The 9,021-nt window shown below is 35.5% G+C and overlaps 1 pseudogene; it reads right to left on the reverse strand.

The window, feature by feature from the left end:
• Positions 1-252: 252 nt before the first annotated feature.
• Positions 253-8,705, reverse strand: LOC126712676 (2-alkenal reductase (NADP(+)-dependent)-like; annotated as a pseudogene).
• Positions 8,706-9,021: the final 316 nt, after the last annotated feature.

The raw sequence follows: 9,021 nt of genomic DNA on the forward strand, positions 1-9,021 counted from the left end.
GCCTTAAACTTGGTTAAACCTTGTTTGTTCAAGGGTCTAAAACTAACACATGTATATAACTATGTACACAACATGAACCACATATTTTTATTTCAAAAGTTTCATTCATGATCTAAGGATTAAGAGTATTTCAATTATAAACCAGATACTTTGAATGAATTTCTCATTATTCATGATTCATCGTGAAGCCCTGAACTCATTTCACTTTCTTATGGAGTGTTTTCAATGAAAATGCATCACATCGAGCATGAATCATTCAGAGGCTACATGAATGACCTGCTTACCAACATTTTTTCTAGAAAATAGCCCAACAAGGCAGCAGGAGCACTTTCCAAACCTTCATTCATGTCTTCAATGTAAACAATTTTCCCTTGCTTATAATAACCAATAACATATTCCAAGAAGCGTGGATATAGGTGCAAGTAATTGTGTTGCGCAAAACCCTCCATTTTGGCGGACTTGATTATGAGATTGAACAAATTATGAATCCCATGTGGCTTAGAGAGGCCAAATTGAGACACTGCCCCACAAAGTGCAATTCGGCCATGAATCCTCATGTTAGGAAGTGCTGCATCAAGCATATCCCCTCCCACATTATCAAAGTAGATGTCAATGCCTTGTTGAAAGTACCTATTTAGTTAAGTCATTCATTCGAAACCAAATTATTTCAAGGATAAACATAAAACAAAATGGGGTTATTAATTCACATAACAAGTTCTTTATCATACTTCATTCTCAAAAACTAATCCTTAACCTCTTCAATGCTGCATCAAGGTCTAGTTCTTCCTTGCAGTTAAAAGCTTCATTGAATCCAAGCTTATTCTTCAAAAGATCAACCTAAAATCACTCATTTAAGTTATCTTGCTTGTCAGAGCTGATTGATCATACAAAGAAAAGTCTATTGCTCATAAGCAGAAAAGATTTATAAGATATATATAGTGGTTAGAAAGTGCCTACAAAGATAAAGATAGCTTATAAAATCCTTGAAGGGTGAAAATGGCCAAATACCACCATTTTGCAAAATTTGTAGCAATTTAGTACTGTTTCGGAACTAATTAGCAATCTATCACTTTTCTAGTACTTGAGTTTGACAAACTCGAGTTCTTAGAAGTTCTGCCACCGTGGCACAGGTTGACTTGGCATTTGGGATTAAAAAATGCCACTTGGTACTCGAGTCCTAGGAACTCGAGTATTGTGTTGTGGTACCCGAGTTTCTACAACTCGAGTATGTCTTAGGTTGCACGGCACTAAAAAAACAAAAGATTCAACTTTATTTGTCACTTTCACTTCTCACTCTCACTTACCAGAACACACTCTCACTCTCCTTCATACTCAAACATACAAACCCCAAACCCTCACTCCATCGGCGGCTGAAAATCCATCGATGGTAGAAGACTCTTGTCGGCGACCTCTCACTCAGCTCTCTCATTGTGAACACACTCTCACTCTCCTTCACACCCAAACATACAAACTCCAAACCCTCACTCCATTGGCGGCAAAAAACCCATCGGCGACAGAAGACTCTCGTTGGCGACCTCTCACTCAGCTCTCTCACTGTCTTGCACTGAGGTCAATTTTTTAGTTTTAGGGTTACATCTTTCATTTGAAACTTTAATGGATTCAAAATTAGAAATATTGAAGAAAAAAAAAGCACACACACACAGAGCTGATATTGTGTTCCTATAAATAGAAATGCAAAGAAGTAAGACTTAAAAGTACTTTTCCTTTTTTCTTATTTTTAATTATTTTGGGGCCTGAGAAAAAAGATTCTTATATATCTTAACTTAATATATTTGGGATATTTCAAATTTGGAAGAAAAGTAAATGTAAGACTCAAAAGTACTTTTCCCTTATATCATGAAAAATGAAATTGAAAAACAAAAGGCCGTTGCAGCCTTAAGATTTGTTTTCTTCAACTATAATTATTTAACTTGTATTCATTTTTAACATAATCATTATGATTCATATACAAGGTATGGTATGCCAAACAAAAGGCCGTTGCAGCTATATATGGGGATTTTAAGGAGTCTTCTGCAGAGTTACCGCTTTTTGGTAGGACTCAAGGATGCAAATCCGGGTACAAAGTATAAATTACTAGTAGACGATAATTATGAACGGGAAACATGTACATTCAAGTTTGTATTTTGGGTGTTTCGTCCATGTATTTTTGGGTTCAAGCACAATAGGCCTGTGATCAGCATTGATACAACCCACCTCTATGGAAAATATAAAGGGAAATTGATGATTGCAATGGCGACAAATGCTAATAATAAGATTTATCCACTAGCCTTCGCTGTTGTCGAGAGCGAGAGTACAGAGACTTGGGGTTGGTTCTTGGCTTGTATAAGAAGGTATGTTATCAATCGGAGCAAGCTGTGCATCATATCTGACAAACACCCTAGGATACAAGCTGTCTTCATAGACACTAGTCAAGAATTTTTACAGCCTCCCATGACAGAACAGCGTTACTACCTTCATTATCTATGCAGTAACGTCAACACTAGATGGAACAATGAAAATTTAAAGAATCTAGTATGGAGGGCAGCAAGTGCTACCCAGGAGCGAAAGTTCAAGCACCTTCGAATTAATTAAGAATGTCAACCGGGATGCGCACCAATATCTAAAGTATGTGCCCAAAGACAAATGGGCTCTAATTTTTGACAAGGGTTACCATTATGGAGCGATGACTACAAACGTCTTCGAGTGCTTTAATGGTGTTCTAAAGGGTGCTCGCAGCTTGCCCATTACGACAATGGTGAAATACACATGGTTCAAACTGAATGCTTACTTCGATAATCATCGTAATAAGAGTATAGTACAGTTGAATTCGGGGAAAAAATTGTGTAAATATGCCTTGAATATCTTCATGAGAAATAAGGTGAATACGGAGCATCACAGGGTGATGAGATTGAGCGCGCAACAATAATCATATCAAATAGATACACCGCATAATCCAAGGATTGTTGGACATGGGGATCACACACATGGAGTTAATTTGCTACAAAAAAACTTGCATATGTCATAAATGAAAACTGTACAAGATACCATGTTCACATGTTATTGCAGTTTGTATTAGGTATCGACAAGATGCAGAGCAGTACATTGACCTATGCTATAGCGTGAACGCACTGTTCCGTATCTATGCTCCCATTTTCCCTTCATTGAAAGATAGATTATCATGGTCGGATCCTAAAGAAACTTAAAGGGTCGTCCCTAACCCCCGATTGATCTGAAAGAAAGGTAGCCCTGTCTCAACACGAATCAGGAATGAGATGGACAAAGGCGAGAAACAGCCGAGAACCACACCATGGAAGGAGGAGGTGAAGAAGGTGCAATGCGGGTTGTGTGACGAAGAGGGGCATAACCGAAGAACATGCCCTAAGCGGAACGAGGTACCGATGAGTGGTGGTCATGTGGACTAGGTACGCTAAGTTTGAACTGTGGCATCCTTCTAAATGCAATTTGAAACAAAATGCATGATATATGCCATTAGATCAAAATGCATGCTATATGCCATTCAATTATGTATTTTTAAAACTTGAGAAAAATTGGATAAAATTTTAAGGACCAAATATGGCACTTATACTATAAGCTACTTTCCCTATAGGATGAATACAAAAAGTCATTAGCATTGCCATTTGGTTTGTCGCAAAAATTGCATACTAATTGGTTAATGTAATGTGTAACTGCCTTATGTGTCATGTAATGTTTTTCATTTTTTTCTTTCTCTGAAGGGTGTTGGGTCATTTGTGGGTTGGCCATGATTTTACTTTTCCACTTTTAACCTATTGGATCTTAAAAGTTTTCTTTGATTGCATATTTTACAATTGTGAAGGCACTCTCCTTAGCATGATCATCTTCAAGCACCCTACCATTAAGGGTGTCAACTTTGACTTGGCCTCTGTTAACATAATCATCTTCAAGTACCCTACCATATATATACTGTGTATAGTTTATGTTTTGGGATTTTTTATGTAATAAATTATATGATCTTAGTTAATACTATTTATTTTTGTCATGTTATGAGACTAGGAGGCTGAACAACAATAGCTTGTCTGGGCCTTTTCCTGTGTTTTTGGCCAAAATCCCTCAGTTTGCTTTCTTGTAAGTATGGTTTTCGTTGTTTCTCACTTTATGTTCATCTATTTGTTTGTTTGTCATCAGTATGTCTTGAAAATTGAAACTTCCTTTTACTTTAGGCGACCTTATGGATGTTTTTTTCTTCCCATTTACAAGCTGTAATACTCAAAAAATATGCACTTGATGAGTTTTGAGGAGGCTCTTTGGTAACGTTTTTAGATCTTTAAAATTGCTATGAGACTATTTGATTTGTATGTTTATCCACTGGCATTACCTATTTCTGTGATTGGTTCAACAGAATTTGGCATTAAGGATGAAATTTATTACTAACAGCAAGAAGTTCAGTTTACTAAATCTATTATAGTGATTTCTTTGCTTGTAAAGAAGTTCAGTTTTAGTTAGGTGTGATTTCTTTGGTTCAAACTGAGCCTAATTTAGGTTATATTGAAACAAATACTTTTCATTGCAAATATCGAGAAAGGGCTATGGTCAGGTATGGAGAATAAGATAAAAGCATTTTGACACAAGTCTAGAACAAACCTATGCATCCAAGTCCAAAATCAATAAAATTTAGAAGGAAAGGGAAGCTCATGAGCTTTATGTTGAAGCTAGGGAGAAACTTAAGAGGGTTAAAGAGAGTGTGAGAGAATATACAAGTTGGTTTTGTCATGGTTATTTTTCATGTTTGTAATGTTGTTGGTGTGTTTTGCCTCAGTGAACAAACAATATGGGTGAAGAACCTTAGTCTGCCATGAAGAATCTTATTGTATCTATCTTTTGAAATACGAAGTGTGGTCTTTGTGCAAATTTTCCATAGTTAAATTTTTTTTCACTTTATTCTGGGATTTGGATATATATTGCCAGGAAGTGTTATGACAAACATGCATAATAATAAAAGAGAAAGTTGTGGTACTCGAGCATATTTCCAATGAAAGCCCTAAAGGACAAAACATTTTATCATAGAATGGTGAAAGTGTGTATACTCATGGATAAGTGGTGAAAGTGAATTTGAGCATTACAATATCAGAAAGCAACTAGAGCCAAGCAACTAGCTATGTATCCTCTGCACATGACAGGAAAAAAAAAATTATAAGCATGATATCACTGTACATGACAACACTAAAATATGTATAAGTGGAAGCCATTGTGGCTAAAGACCAAACTTAAGTTTAGAGGACTCGGGTACTGTTAACACAATACTCGAGTCCATGAAACTTGAGTATGAATCTGGATTATTTCAATTATTTCACATATTAGACCCGACCCATACTCGAGTTTAAAGGACTCGGGTACTGCTAACACAGTACTTGAGTCCATGAAACTCGAGTATGAATCTAGATGATTTCCCTTATTTCACTTTAGACCCGAGCCATACTCGAGTTATTGAAACTCGGGTACACACTAACATAGTACTCAAGTCCTAGAAACTCTAGTACCAAGTGGCATTTTTTAATCCCAAATGCTAGCTTAGCCTGTGACACGGTGGCAGAACTTCTAGGAACTCAAGTTTGTCAAAGTCGAGTACTAGAAAAGTGGTAGATCACTAATTAGTGAAATAGTGCTAAAGTGCTACAAATTTTGCAAAATGGTGGTATTTGGCCATTTTCACCATCCTTTAAGAGATAAAAGAAAAAGAGAAAAACTTACCTTTTGGCTTGTGCCAGCACTTCCAACAACAAAGCAACCATGCAATTTAGCAAGCTGGCCAACAAGTTGACCAATGACTCCAGAAGCTGCAGAGACAAAGACATATTCCCCTTTCTTAGGGGAGCAAATCTCAAAGAATCCTGCATAAGCAGTAAAACCTAACATACTTGTATTGAAAAAATAGAAGAAGAAGAAGAAAACCTTCTACTTTGGGACTGCTTTAGATGACTAAACCATAATCTTACTGGAAAATTATTCAGATTAAATTTAAGAAATTAAATTTTAATTTAAATTAGCCATACAACAACACAACTTTTTTATTGACAAAAAGTACAGAGTTGGACACAGCAAACTTGAGAATTTTCTAATTAATGAATGGATGTGGCTTTTACAGCATTAACAAGTAACTTCTTCCTTGAACAACAATTTTTTAACCCATGTTAGACTAGTAGTTAAAATAATTAAATATTTCCTTTTTCATAAACTTAATATTTTAAGATTATTGATAATAATAAAGATGAACATTTTCTGACACAATCCCGTGGGTTTTGTGGGTTCCAGTTAGCTCAACTGATAAAGTCTCTGATGATTGTATAAGAGATCTAGGATTCAATCCCCGCCTACACCAAAAACTAATTGGTGTCTTGGTCTGATAATAAAGAACTATCATCAGGAGTGGATGCTATAGGTTGAAACTCTCTAAAAAAAAATCCTGTGGATTTTGCTTTTGGGAAAATTATTGTGTACTCCCGGAGTACCATAAATGCGTACTCCCTCTTCTCACATGAATGGTGGGTCCTACTAATTAAATTTATGGTGAGACCTACCATTCATGTGAGAGAGAAGAGTACACATTTATGGTACTCCGAGAGTATCTAATAATTTTCCTTGCTTTTGACAAGAAAGAGAAAGTCCGAGCAAAAAAACTGAACCATTTTCTCGCTTCTCTCTTCTCCTCTACCAATCTCCCTCTCTTTTCTGAAAGTGTTGAAGCAGCCACAATTTCTATTTTCTTTCATATCTCCCTCTCTTTTGCGAAATACTCTAAAAAACCCGCAAATTTTACAAAGAAATCCCAGAAAAGGTGCTGTTCACATACCCAAACCAACCACCAATGGAACTCATGACACAAAATGGTGAGAAACATATGCCACAAACTCAGATCCACCCCAAAAAATAAATCAACCAAGCAGTTTCAATCATCAATTTCACTTCAATCCTGTAACACCCAAGCCATAAAAAGCAACATAAAACAACAATATTACTATTAAAAAAACAAAAAACTCAAAACCACAATATAAAGCAATTTTACTTCACAGGCCTTGCAATTGAAAACCTTCAAATGCATATTTGTATAAAGATTAAAAAAAAAAAAAAAAGACAACTAAGAAAAAAGGGCCCTTGGGAATTTGAACTTAAGGAAAAAAAAAAAAAAAAAAAGTGCTAATGAAGGGTGTGAGAAGTGAACTTCAGAACAAAGAGAGAAAGGGGATGGAAATTTATTCTATACTCCGGAGCAATGCTCCTTCCTCTCACATGAGAGTGCGTCTCAGCATTACCCTGGGAGTATATAGTAACTTATTTGAAGAGAGAGATGAGCTGTAGAGTCGTGAAAGAGAGAAAAAAGCAACATTTAAGAGTTTGTGTGGATATCGCTTATTACTGAAAACTGAAAATATTGTAACAAAATAATTTTTAAATGTGTGAATAATGCCGTGAGACCTGATTTTAAAGAAAAATTTGTTGAATGAAGATACTTGTAAGTCTTGTGAACAGTACACGAGACTCACATAAAAAAACGCTTTCACTGGGAAATGCGCAAAACATGCTTCCCAAACGGAGGCTAAGGGTCAGTTTGGATATCGCTTATTTTACTGAAAATTGAAAATATTATAGCAAAATAAATTTTAAATATGTGAATAGTGCCGTGAGACTCATTTTTAATTAAAGTTTTGTTAAAAAATGAGGTTTGTGGGTCTCGTGAATAGTGCACGAGACCCATTGGAAAGTACTGAAACGTGCTTCTCAATTAAAAAAAAAAAAAAAAAACGCTGAAATGCAAACGCACTACATTTTAGCTATACCCAAATGGGTACTAAGGCTTAGTTTGGATTGGGCTGAAAACCAGCACGTCTGCGTCTGCGTTTTTCCCTTTTTTTTTTTTTTTTTTTTTCACGCGTTTTTGAGACTTGTTGTTACTGTTCATGTACTGTTCAATGAACAGTAACCTCAAAGTTTGACTTTTCTAATTTTTTTTTTCAGCCAATCAGTGCACATCGTGTACTATTTACGGACCCACAAATTTCACTTTTCAGCAACTTTTTCATTAAAAATAGGTCCCACGATACTATTCACATATTTAAAAATTATTTTGCTACAATGTTTTTCAGTTTCAGTTTTCAGTTTTCAGCTGTATCCAAACGGACCCTGTCTTTGTCAAATCAGATTTATAGGTGGATCTCACAATTTTCACGTTATTATAACCATTAAAAAATATTACCTGAAAACTGAGAGCATATGTTACAGTGTACTTAGGTGAAAAGAGTTTAAATCATTGTCAAAAAATATTAAATATGTTAACATCACACAACTCACCACATATAAAAGCCAGTAACTCTCTAAAGGCTTTAAACCTGTATAGGGACACACAACTAGGCCATGTGGGATAACCCACTTCTTTTTTTTTTTTTTTTTTTTTTTGAGAGAAAGACTTAGACTAAACACACGCACACAGAAGGTGATAGAGTAGCAATACAAAAATATGAGAGATATCAAAACTAGAAAGTTATCATACCAAGGAGGCCGGCATGCTATGAGAGTGGAATATTCTTTGCCTGAATTTTCCTCAACTGCTCAGTTCTGTGAATCAAACTGTACTCTTCCCAGCCAGTAAATCCGGAAACTAAATCTCCAGGCTTGAAATCTGGATCATCAGAATCTATAACTTTGGATACACCAAATCCTTCCAAGGCCTTCATCAAAACACGCCATTGTTGAGAATTTGTAAGAAAAAATGACTTTTATAAACAATAGGTGAAATACTAGATTATGGAACCTCTTGTCTTCGTATAATTGATAGCTACATTATTCAAACGAGGAAGTCTAAAAACACAATTTTTGTTACAACTCTAATAGTCTAATGTAGTCAATTACAAATAATGGAGAAAATTAAAGTGATAAATCTATATGAAAATGATAGGGAGCCAATCACGCGGACCACATCAAAGTTATGATAAAACTTGTCTGGTCTTAGAAAAACTATACTCAAAACAATATTAGCAAGAACCACACTAA

The sequence above is a fragment of the Quercus robur genome, chromosome 2 (assembly GCF_932294415.1).
Source record: "Quercus robur chromosome 2, dhQueRobu3.1, whole genome shotgun sequence".
NCBI lineage: Eukaryota > Viridiplantae > Streptophyta > Magnoliopsida > Fagales > Fagaceae > Quercus > Quercus robur.